Genomic DNA, 12,880 nt, shown 5'->3' on the forward strand with positions numbered 1-12,880 from the left:
TAAGGCTATAGTTAAATAATGACATCTGAACTCCTGAGAAGTATATTTCAGACTATTCAAGAGGTATCCTGGGATATTATCAGGGCTCTTTGAGGCTGTGTTCTTGGTTTTAAAGAGTGCAGCCAGTATATGCTCCCTAGTTATAATTGGAGGGGTTATGTTAGAGGGTATTTTTGAGGAGATTAATGGGGTGAGAGGAGGTAAATTTGGAATTGAATTTGTCCACTAAGAGGCTTGCCTAATCTCCAGGCTCAATGAATGTGGCACCATTAACCACCAGTTCAGCGCATTGCTGTGCGATGCCCTTGACATTTCTGACATAGCTGTAGAAGTCCTTGCAGTTATCTTTCACTTTGGAGTTTATCTCAACCTCAAAGTTGTCTTAGCTTGACTTATTTAGCCCTCTTAATTGGCTTAACTTTGAGGAGAGAGTTCTATCTTTATGGAACTACTCTTCCTGATTTTTTTCCATTTGTCCCCATTTTTGTATATCCTGTTTAATTTGGGACGTCACTAGGGCAGTTTATTTCTAGGGATAGTCCTGGGCTAACTTCTGGTAGGTACAGTAGCATCTATAAAGCCATTGGCATGGTTGTGTACAGTTTCTGAGCGCAATTAGGTATATACTGCGTGCTCTCTGGTTTGGAGGTGCACTGAATATTGAGAAAGCATCAGTTGGAATAGTTCATAACTGTCACTGGTTTTAATGGAATTAAGAAGTTGATTTTGATTTTGAAGGACACAACTTTATGGATAGACCTTACCAGGGAGGATGACACATGGAGGGGGGCATTCTCCCATATTTGTAAGCATGAGGTCCAGTATGTTGTAGCCTCTAGTGGGCATATTCACTATTTGGTCAAGGGTGTTTGTATTTATGAAATCCAGGAATCTCTGTGCCTTTAGACCTGAGGCAGTGTAGGATTCCTAGTCAATAGACGGGTAATAGGATGTTAGCTTGCATGTAAGTGTCTCTATTATGTCCAAGCATGCATTGTAAGCTTCATGGAACTTGGAGAGTGATGTATAGCTTGCTAGGATATGGTACAGGATTTTGTCTATGGTGATCTGTACTTAGAGGAACTCGAGCACACCATCTTGTTTGACCACTCTGGAGGTATGTTTACCACTGATGTATATTGAGACACTTCCTCCTTTAGCCCTTGACTGTGCAGCTACTAGGCCAAAAGTGTGGAAGACACTGAAACCTTGCACTGTTGGGGTACCCTCTGTTACTTTACACCATGTCTCAGTAACTGCATAGATGACTGTATTCTCAAGTGTGTGGGAATTTGGAGGAAGTGTATTTTTTTGTTTAGGCTCCTGAAGTTGAGCATTAACCCCATGAGGATAACTTGAGTCGATGTTGCTATGTTGGTAGGTTTGTCAATATGGCATTGCCTAAAAAAGATATGATGGGGTGGGTAAAGTATTTGATAGAATAGAGGGGATAAGTGCAAAGTGCAGACTGTAGTTGTTGAAGCAGCATGTTCTGTTAACCATGTCCTCCCAAGCTGACAAATATTGGATCCAGTAAGAATGACACCAGAAAGAAACCCAGTTGTTGAAATCAATCATTTTTTGCTCGTATTTTGGTATAATGCTCAGTGATGGCAATATGCTGCTCAGTGCCAACTCATACCAACCTGAGACTCTTAGTCTGAAAGATCCATAATGTCTCTCTTCATACAGTCTAGGGAGGTATATCTCAGGTCATTTACACCTACATGGACTATAACAGAATCATACTGGTACTTGTGGAGTAATGACTTCAGCGCATGCTTGATTTGCTGGATTCTGGCTCCAGATAAGCAACTAATAGCTATCTTCTCCTTGATCAGCCTAGTTAGAGGCCATTCTTATAATTAACAGTGGAGTTTCCTATGAACAGAGTCCTGGGAAGTATGTTTGCTTACTTGGGGGTGGGGGGGTTAGTGTTTGGGGCTCCACTGGTGCTAGGTGTCATTTTTTCTGAGTGCCCATGGGCTTGCTGAGGCATAGGTTTGAAACTGGGTGATCTGTGTGATGTTAGTTTTTTAGGAAGATTGTTTTTAAGTGCCTATGTGTCTGTTGTGTACTATGTGAGATGGGTGTCATGTCCATTGTTTCAACAACCTAATGTGCACTTGTATGCGAGTGTCTAGCCTTCAGTGTCATTGTGCAAGTACACCTCTTGCATACTGTGTCTGCTTCCTTAATTATTAAGTAGTCAGTAAACATGAGACAATTACTACATTGTCTCAAAGCTGCCCATATCCATCAAGCTGGCTATAGAGAAGTTAGAAAATTGCATATCCATACTGTCCAGTCCTTTGATTTATTTGCTACAGTGGGGTGGTATATTGTGGTTAGAAAGTTATTAAGAGTGCTTTATTGCAACAGATTATGCTAAACAGATCTAAATTCTACTAACTTTACACAATACTGATTTGTACTAAATCTATAGGTATTGTCCCTTAACTCCCAACTAACTACTCCAAGCTTGTCAGTGCACAACTATTCACACCATATTTCAGCTTTACAGGGTCCAGTGTTATGGACCGTTCTTCCTAAGTGTTTGCTGCTATACAGGACACTGCTAACCCATGCAAATGTGGAAAATTTATAGCAACGCAGAAAAAAAATAGAAAACTAACTAATGAGCCCTCTGGCTAATAAAATGACTACAAAATAAATGAGTCCTTAAGTGTATTTTCCAACTCAGATAAACCAGGCAAACACCTCCTGCCACAAGGTGAGTAAACCCAGTCCTCCTAATGTAAAAACATGGTAGAAAAGGCCGACGTGCAATGCTATCACAAACCACATAAACAACTAGATGGAAATCCCTTGCTGAAGCCAACTTCATGACAGTCTTACAGCACTAACAGTGAGAGGACGAGCAATTTTCTTTACAAAAAAATAACGAAATTCACACATAAAAGCAAGATGTAGTAGCAATAAATCAAAATAACTAAAGTGTGATTTAGCAATCAAAGGCATTTAACTTTGCCTGGATGACAATGGACACATATAATACACTTCTGGAATGCAGGCTAGAACTCACTTTGCTGAGCTTCTGGAAAATGAGCAGGAAACAGTATATAGTAAAGGAGGATGACTGAAGAGCAATATGAGTTTGCTGAGTGGGCACTCAGTATCATGGCTCTGTGGAAAGAGTACCTAAATATGTTATATATCAGTGAACAGCAATGAAAGAGAGGAGGGAGGGACTTTGGAAATCAGATTATCATAATGAGTAAAAGAGCAAAAGGGTGAAAGGGTTGGAAAGAAAATACAAGTCATACAGAAAGGTATTCAATTAAATAAAGCCAATATTGGATCTCTTTCTGAAAGGGGAAAGAGGATAGAGTCTGATCTTACGATGGGCTAAGCTCTCTTTTTAGGTAACGTCTGGTAACTTCTGCCTACTGGGTTCTGACAGGGAAAATATTGACAAGTTTTTGAGTCTTTGTGCAGTACTTTGGACCATTACAGGTCATTTTTGAGTGCACAAAGAATTTTTCTTATTTTGTAGGCATTTCAATAACAATGATATTAATAATAGTAATAATAATAAATAATAATAATAATAATAATAATAATAATAATAATAATAACAATGTTAAATATTTTTTTAAAGGCTGAGTTAATACTTTTAGCAGATATAACTGCTTTAATGACTATGTCATCAGTATACAGTAAGCAGTTTAGTCTAGATAATTATTATATGAATCACTGATAAACAGTATGAATAGTAACCTCCCAATAATCAGACCAAAACTATTCCCCAGCTCTTCACTGTTTGCATCACTCTTCTTTATAATTACTAAGATTCATAAACAGTCCCTTTGCCAAAAAACACCAAGAACCTCATTCAGGTTATCCGCCATAATCTTTATACTCTTTCTTAAGGATCCAGGCCCAACTGTTCCCTTTCCTCAACATCAGAACTACTTCCTTCCTGCACTGGCCTGTACCCTCTTCAATGCATACAGCAAAAGAAACAAGCTACACCACATAAGTGCTTTTATTTCCCAGCATAACCCAGACATTCTGGCAGTCACAGAATCAAGACTCAAGTGAGACTTCCCCAACTTCCAGTACTTTATAACCTTATTCAAGTATGTCAATGATGTCAGACTAGGTAAACAATCTAGTGGACGCTCTCTAATTATGAATAAAACTAAACTAAATACAAAATACATTGTCCAAGGAAACTGCTCCTCAGACTTCAGTCCTACCTGGATTCTACTAAAATTTCCAACACACAAAAGCAAGCCACCACTGATCACTACAGCCTATCTGCCACCTATGCTTCCTTAAATGCTTCAAATAACTCATCACTAACATCCTTAATAATTGTCCCAAAATTAATAACATAAGCATTCTAGGTGACTTCAATCTTAAATATCTTGGCCCTCATTTATCTGACATGTGTACCTTCCTGGCATACCTAGGTCTTTTTCACCTCATAAATGAACAGCATGACCTAACCTCATATCATCCAAGCACTCCATACCTAATCTTCTTCTTCTTCTTTTTCTCAGTTAGGGGTTGCCACAGCGGATCACCTGTCTGCTCATGACTGGCAGTGGAGTTTTACAGTACCGAGTTGCCAGCCCAGAGCCCAACCTTCCACAGAAGGCACACACATGCACAAAATCAGAACTAGGGCCAGTGTAGAGTGTCCAATCTACCTACAGCATGTCTTTGGGATGTGGGAGGAAACTGGAGTGCCCGGAGGAAATCACAGGAAGGACATGCAGACTCCGCACAGAAGGCACCCCAACCAAGGATCGAACCACAGAACCACTTGCTGTGAGGCGACAATGCTAACCACTGCACCACCATGGCCGCCCACACCATACCTAATCTAATTGTTACAAACATACCAAACTCATTAGTCAACATAAACATTCTGCCACCTTCACAAAGTGATAACCTTTACTGTTGTCAACCATCCGATAAAATGATCATGAATATTAAAAGCCTTCAGAAACCAGAGTAGCAGAAATAAATACTGACTCAGAACCTTTTTCACTGTCCAAAACTGGAAACATACACTCTCGTTACATGACCCTAATAAAACAGCTGTTAGACTAACCAAATTTCTAATCCAGCTGTGAGACAAATTCTTCCCACTTATCCACAGCCTTTATAAACCCACCAAAACTGAATGGATATCCACTGAACTCAATCAGTTTTGAACTCTAAGGGATGAAGTATGGCAAAATGGAAACAGATCCCCACAGATGACAGCCGTACCTCCTTTACAGTCTTAAATAATCTAATCAAGAAGTCCATCAGAAGGCACAAAAGAAATCACCAAACAAATCCCTGGTTCATATACCACTGCAGACAGCATCTATATCTTCCTCTTACCCTCATACGTAATCTATTTTTCACACAAAACATAATGCCACATATTTGGAAAACTGCTCTAATTAAGCCACTTCAAAAGAAACCAATCCATTAGACACCTCTCATATTTGTTCAGTATCTATCCTCTCAATTCAGGGTAAACTTTTTGAAAAGATAGTCTACACACTTTGGTGCCTAAGTGATAACATCCTGCTAAACTGCCTTCTTACAAGTGGCCTTTGTATAGAACTGACAAAGGCATTCAAACTCATTAAACACAACCTTCTCCAAAGTAAACTAATTACAATTGATATAAGTTCAGGCATCATTCCCTGGTTTAAAAACTTCATCTCTGACAGATACGTCAGAGTTAAGATATACTTTTTCCATTCAGAATCTGCACTTAGTACCAAAGGTGTACCTCAAGGATCCATTCTTGTCCCCTCCTCTTCTCCATATTCATTCCTGTGACCAACCCCATCTCCCACTTATCTTCTATGCTGATGACATAGACATTTATTTATCAGGTCAATCTCACACCAACATTCAGTGCCAACTCCAGTCAGACTTACGTGAGCTCCATCAATAGCTCATAAACTGCAAACTTCTCAACCCTACCAAGACCAAAACCATACTTTTTGTGGATTCCATAGAGAATTTATCAAGCACCTAACTTTTAACTATCTTTGATCTACACTCAACCATTCCATGAAGACAGCCTCCACCTTCAAATACCTAGGGCTATGGCCTGATCAGTCACAAAATTGTCATGTCCACATAGACAAGGTGAGAGCCAAAATAAATTTCCTTTTCTTCTGGGTGAAACGGACCTCTTCTTCTCTATTCCGCCCAACCAGGGCAGCCATTGGAAAAAAAGGGTTTTCAATTTGTAGTTCTGCCATACTACAGACTGTTTCTAACAGCATCTGCGAAGTCATTGCAAATTCACTTCTCTGTGAGCATCACTGTATCTCTCTAGAAAAAAAAAATAACAAATGTTAACCTGTAAAAAAAGATCTAACATACTTTTAGGATCCTATCTCTAAAAAACAACTCCATCACCACACATTTACTCTCCTTTTAGCTAGACCTCATTTAAAAAACCTTCTCATACAACCTGCGACACCACACCATCTCTCATTACCACTAGAACCAAACTTTACAGCACTATACATGCTTTCTCCTTTCAGGCACCTGCTCTTTGGCAAGCTCCCTCCACTGACATTAAGAAAAGCCACACAATTCAAATTCAGGATGCAACTCAAGAACTTCATCCAAGCCAAATGCACCTGCTTTGACTCAGGACATATCTCCTTTCTGAGTCTCTTCTCCTCTCTCTCAGGATTCACTGAGGATTGAGCCATTTTAGAACTGATGAATATATTGTGCATTACATTCTTCTTGATTGTACATTGCACTGTGTATGATCACTGTAAAAAAGAAAAAAAAAAATATATATATATATATATATATATATATATATATATATATTATTTGTAATTTGACTGAACTATTCTGTTATTGCTTACATTTCTATAATTTTTATTTGTGTAATGTTTTGTATTTCACTTTGGCTGTGGGCGTTTATTAATACTGATCAGTGCTCTATCCTAGTAAACAAATACAGACAAATAGATAAATAAACCTAGAATGGATCCCCTAGGGATTCCTATATTTAAGGAACTGCAGTTAGTTTGTACATAATTTGCAGTGATAGTAAATGTTCTGGTAACTATGCAATCAGCAAACCAAGCACACACCTCAAATAAAAAGCCACATAGCTGAAGATTTTGTAGCAGCAAATTATTGTTGACTGTTTCAAAAACTCTTTTATGTTGACCCGTTAACTAGCCATTTTCAATGTTGGTGAATATTTAATTTGTACAATAGTACATAGCTGCCAAGGTACTGTATGTGAGGTGGAAAATTATATCTTATGGGATGAAGAATGTCATATTTCTGTATGCATTCCAGTATTTGATTGTATATCAGTTTTTCCAAAGCCTTAGCAACAAGACCAGATTTAGGAAAGGCTCGGTAACCACTGGCAGTGTTATGTACTGGTGTTTTGGGTAATGGGTGAATAACTGCATACTTAAGAAGTGGTAGCATGATCTGTGTAGTGAGTGATAGTCTGAAAAATATGTATCAGTCATTTGCCTAATATATCACTGCTTAGTTTCAATATAAGCAGTAAAAATAGTCAATTTTAGTTTTATATTAAGTTTGCATTTCTGAACATCATGTTGATTTCTTTTTTTTTCTGGGAATAGCTTTAAAGTAAACAGGTAAAAAGGTGGGTATGCAACTAATTAGTAAAAATATACATCTGGCGATTGATAAGAGGTATTTTTTAAAATTCAAGGGTAGAGAGCGGGGGTGCTAACAATCTAATGGTTAAATGAAGCAGGCTTATAAACAATATTGCAAAAGATATTAGACTTGGGGGCAAATTTTAGCAGGAGATAGGTTTTACACATTTGCCAAATAGCGTCTAGTGGTCTAAATAGCAGGTATTTACTTTTCTACAGTAATCAGCATTTTTGGTTGATATTCTCGGTGCTAAACTTCAAGTGGTCACATTTGTTATTAATACTCTCTGTATTAAGACATTGAGTTGACAGCTGTTTCTTATTTGCAGTGTCATTGAAAAGCACTTGGGCTTTGGAGCAGTTATTTTACATTAAGAAGGTTTGCAGTCTGCACTCTTGTGGGAGGAGAGGGTAGATTCTGCCCTTCTGAGCTGGGCATTTCTGGTTAAAGGCTTATTGTGCCTGCTTATTTGAACTGTTTCTTTCTGAAATCGGTATACCTTGTTTTCTGTAGCATAGACTGGATTCAGACATGCTGAATCTAGCATTGTTTGTATAACTTGAGAACTAATCCAGGCCATCTTTTTTTGGAGAAGGTTCCCCTGCACACTAATGGCAGGAGTGTGCATTTAGAACTTGTCAGATTGAAGACTGCTGGAACAGGGCTTAGTTTTGAGCTTTTTTACTGGTTAATTGGGTTGTTCAAATCCGTTTGCTCTTTTGCTACTGTTATATTAAAATGCACTTTATTCATCTGCTTTTACTGTATTTGTGTTTCTTCCTACTTTATTACTTCATTTTGCTCTTGCTGCCTGTTTATAAAATTACTTAATTGCATTTATTCTGCTGCATTTATTACTGTTGTTAGTAGCCTGATTAAATTGCAACTGTTATTCTAAGCCTTTGGTTTAAGCACTTGGGCTTCAGGCCAGTTATTTTACATTAAGAAGATTTGTGGTTTGCACTCTTGTGGGAAGACAGGTAGATTACATCCTTCTAAGTTGAGAGCTACTGATTGAAGGTTTAGTGTCTGTTATTCTAAAAGTGTCTTAGTTCTGGTTTAAGCCCTTGGGCTTCAGGCTAGTTATTTTACATTAAGAAGGTTTGTGGTCTGCACTCTTTTGGGAGGAGAGGGTAGACTCTGCCCTTCTGAGCTGGGAATTTCTGGTTAAAGACTTATTGTGCCTGCTTATTTGAACTGTTTCTTTCTGAAATTGATGTGCCTTGTTTGCTGTAGCATAGACTAGATTCGGACCTGTTGAATCTACCTTTGTTTCTATAAGTTGAGCACTAATCCAGGACATCATTTTTGGAGAAGATTCCCCTGCACCCTAGTGGCAGGAGTGTGCAGTTAGAAATTGTCTGATTGAAGACTGCTGGAATGGAGCTCAGTTTTTAGATTTTTATTGGTTAATTGGTTAATTTGTTTAAATCAGTTTGCTTGTTTTCTACTGTTATATTAAAATGCACTTTATTCATTTGTTTTTACTGTATTTGTGTTTCATCCTACTTTATTACTTTATTTTGCTTTTGTTGCCTATTCTTAAAAGTACTCAATTGCATTTATTCTGCTGCATTTATTACTGCTTGTTAGTACCCTGATTAAATTGCAACTGTTATTCTCAGCCTTTTGGTTTAATCACTTAGGCTTCAGGCCAGTTATTTTACATTAAGAAGGTTTGTGGTCTGCACTCTTGTGGCAGGAGAGTTAGCTTACATCCTTCTAAGTTGGGAGTTGCTGATTGAAAGCTTAGTGTCAGTTGTTCTAAAAGTGGCTTAGTTCTGGTTTAAGCCCTTGGGCTTCAGGTCGGTTATTTTACATTAAGGTTTGTGGTTTGTACTCTTGTGGGAGGAGAGGGTAGATTCTGCCCTTCTGAGCTGGAAATTTCTAGTTAAAGGCTTATTGTGCCTGCTTATTTGAACTTGTTTCTTTTTAAAATTGATGTACCTTGTTTTCTGTAGCATAGACTAGATTCATACCAGCTGAATCTAGCTTTGTTTGCATAACTTAAGCACTAATCCAGGCCATCCTTTTTTGGAGAATGTTCCCCTGCACCCTAGTGGCAGGAGTGTGCAGTTAGTACTTGTTTGATTGAAGACTGCTGGAATGGGGGCACAGCTTTCAGCTTCTTATTGGTTAACTGGTTAGTTTGTTTAAATCAGTTTGCTCATTTGCTACTGTTATATTAAAAAAAAGTTCTAGCTTGTCCCCCCCCCTTTCCTGTTAAAAGAGTAGTCCAGATAAAGATTTGCTGTATTCAGGGCTGTATTGTAGTTTCTGAGTTCCCCAGACCTTTTTGTGTAAGAGAGAAGCCAGCTTATCAGTGGGAGTGGTAAGCACTAGGTAGTCTATCTACCACAAGAGGAGTGGTTTCTAGCTCCCTTTCAACTTTCTGCTTTAAAAGCCCATGTTTGCATGGGTTTGCATGCCATGCAATGCCACTAAGCGAGGCTAAACTATTACCGGTGCCAGAATGTCTTCTCTTCAAATGTTCCCTTAGATCTTGCTAGTTCTCTTCTCTCTTGCATTTAATTAGCTTATTCACCTAGCACTTTATCTGGCTTCTTGTAGCAGTTATTGTAGCACATATAAGTGCTAACAGCACTAAACATCCTATAAGGAAACAGCTCCAGTACTTATTAATAATGACCATCCCTCCTGGTATTTCTAAAGGTCAGTTCCCTGTGCTTTCTCCTATTAACCTGGTGAAGTTGGGCATGTTGAGAAAGTGTATCAACTGCCTCAAGAACACAGGCAACCCTCTCGTCTTACCTCCCAACACTCATACCTGTGAGAGATGCACTTATATATCCAAACTGGAAGACATGCACTCTCCAGCCAAGACCGGAATAGCTGGTCAGGAGGAGAAGGTCAACACCTATACCACATGGAACACACAGCCCTCAAGAACACCCACTATCACAGCTCTCACATAAAAACACAAACCACATATCCACCTTCACGGAGGCTCTCAATAGAAATCTACTCAAACAGCAGAGACCTCCAAATCAGAAATGAACTCAACCACCACAACACATCACAAATCACAAGACACATAGCTCACTTATACAGTATGCCCCTCAACCTAAGCCCCTAAGGCAAAACAGCTTGTCCAATACAGTAATCATAGGTGACTTGATAGTGAGGCACACTGATGTCCCACTCACTAGGTTGAATAAGGAGAAGGTAACAGTCAGCAGTCAGCTGAGTGCCAGGATCTGCCACATAACACACGCACTCAGGTCACTCCACAACAAGTACAAGTATGACTATCATTGTCCATGTAGGTGTGAATAACCTGAGACACACCTCCCTGGACTACATGAAAAGAGACATGAAGGAGCTCTCAGATTATGTGGCCCAGGCAGGTATGACCCTAGCCCTGAGCATCATCCTACCATTGCCCAGAATGATACCACAGTACAAGCAGAAAATGATTGACATCAACAATATGCTAAGTTTCTGGTGTCATTCTAAGGGGATCCAGTATCTGTCGGCTTGTGATGACATGATTGACAGACCAAGATGCTTTCACAGAGATGGCCTGCATCTGTCACCCCTAGGTTTCCGGATACTGGCTAAGGCTCTTGCCACCCCTATGGTGTCTTTTTTAGGTGGTGTTCCAAAGACCAAATTACCACAACAGCAGCTCTAAATAAATGCAATCTGAGGGTCATGCTGATCAATGCTAAAAGTCTAAATCTCAAGCTGCACTTGCTCAAAACACTCCTTAAAATGGAAAACATCGACATTTGTGCTGTAATGGATACCTGGTTTAAAGCACCAGAAAGCACCCCTGTGCTACCAAGCTGTAAATCCTTCTACACCTTTTGACCCCAGAACATGTAATGAAGCTCCAAAGGCAGTGGCATTTCCATATTCATAAAGGGTATGCACACCTCCAGAATAGTAGCCCAGCATAACGCATCGGAAACACTTCAGGTACAACTAACAGTGGGTAAGACAGCGATTCAGGTTGTAGCCTGTTATAGGTCCCCAACCATGTCGCAAGGCTCTCACTCCATGTTCCTAAGCACCCAGGAAACTATTAGGGTCCAACCCAACACTCTCATACTGTGTCACTTCATCTACCCTTCCATCAACAGGGAAAACTACTCATGCACCAATACACTTGCCCAACGCTTTCTGGAATTCATTAATTCCAATATGCTGGACCAGGTCATTTTTACCCCCACTAGAGAAAGCAACATCGTTGATCTGGTTATTACTAACATGGGCAACTATTGCTCAACAACAATAGTCAATTCCTCCCTGGTTAGAGCCAAAAACAAACTAATTATCATGGAAATCCACATCTCAACCACACCACCAGTGAAGGTAACTACCATGAAAAACTTCTCCAAAGCTGACTTTGGGCTCCTAAAAACAGAGATGGCTAAATTCACGGCACCCATGCAAATAGAAAATAGTTGCATGACCACCGAATCATACACCAATGCACTGTATGAACTCATACATAAATGCATAGAACTAGCCATACCCAACAGAACCAAGATGCTCTCCTCCAAAAAAAGGAAGCCAATCTGATGGTTCTCTGCCATTAACAAACTCTACAACAAAAGGAAGAAACTGTTGCAAAAAAAGGTGAAATCCCAAGACTGGAAAACCTCCCTTATTAGCCTCAACAACAAGTTGAGATCCCTCATCAAAACCTCTAAAGCTAGCTATGAAGTTAGAATTGCGGCAGACACTAAAAACAACCACAAAGCCTGCTACAGTTATATCAAGAATCTCCACGGCAATACCCAGATTTGCTCTGAATTACTGCACAATGGTACCCCCTATACTGAGCCAACATACTGGCTGACAGAGTCAGTACCAACTTTACCCCTCTCTTCCCCCTAAAGGACCAATTACAATACCAGAAGAATGCCAGGCAGCCAGCATTACTGCAGCACAGTTAAAGCTGCATTGTCCAAGGCCAAGAATACAGCTTCCATGGGACCCAACAATATCCCTGGCTGTGTTCTACATGAACTACAAAGTGAACTGGCACCACATCTGTGAGCCCTGTTCAATCACAGCCTCACCTCAAGCTTTGTGCCTACAGAATGGCATACTGCTACAGTCATCCCTCTCCATAAAGGGGGAGCAACTACTGACCTTGGGAATTATTGCCCCATTAGTCTGATGAGTCTGATATGTAAGACTATGGAGCACATCATCATGGACCTAATTAGCTAGGATATAAGGAATCTCCAAA

At 39.6% G+C, this 12,880-nt stretch overlaps 1 protein-coding gene across 2 annotated transcripts in view; it reads right to left on the bottom strand.

The window, feature by feature from the left end:
* PTN (pleiotrophin) overlaps positions 1–12,880 on the bottom strand; it is a 1,697,813-nt gene that overhangs the window by 800,240 nt on the left and 884,693 nt on the right. The window lies entirely within an intron of this gene.

Source organism: Protopterus annectens, chromosome 11.part0 (genome assembly GCF_019279795.1).
Source record: "Protopterus annectens isolate FY-2018-M chromosome 11.part0, PAN1.0, whole genome shotgun sequence".
Classification (NCBI taxonomy): Eukaryota; Metazoa; Chordata; order Ceratodontiformes; family Protopteridae; genus Protopterus; species Protopterus annectens.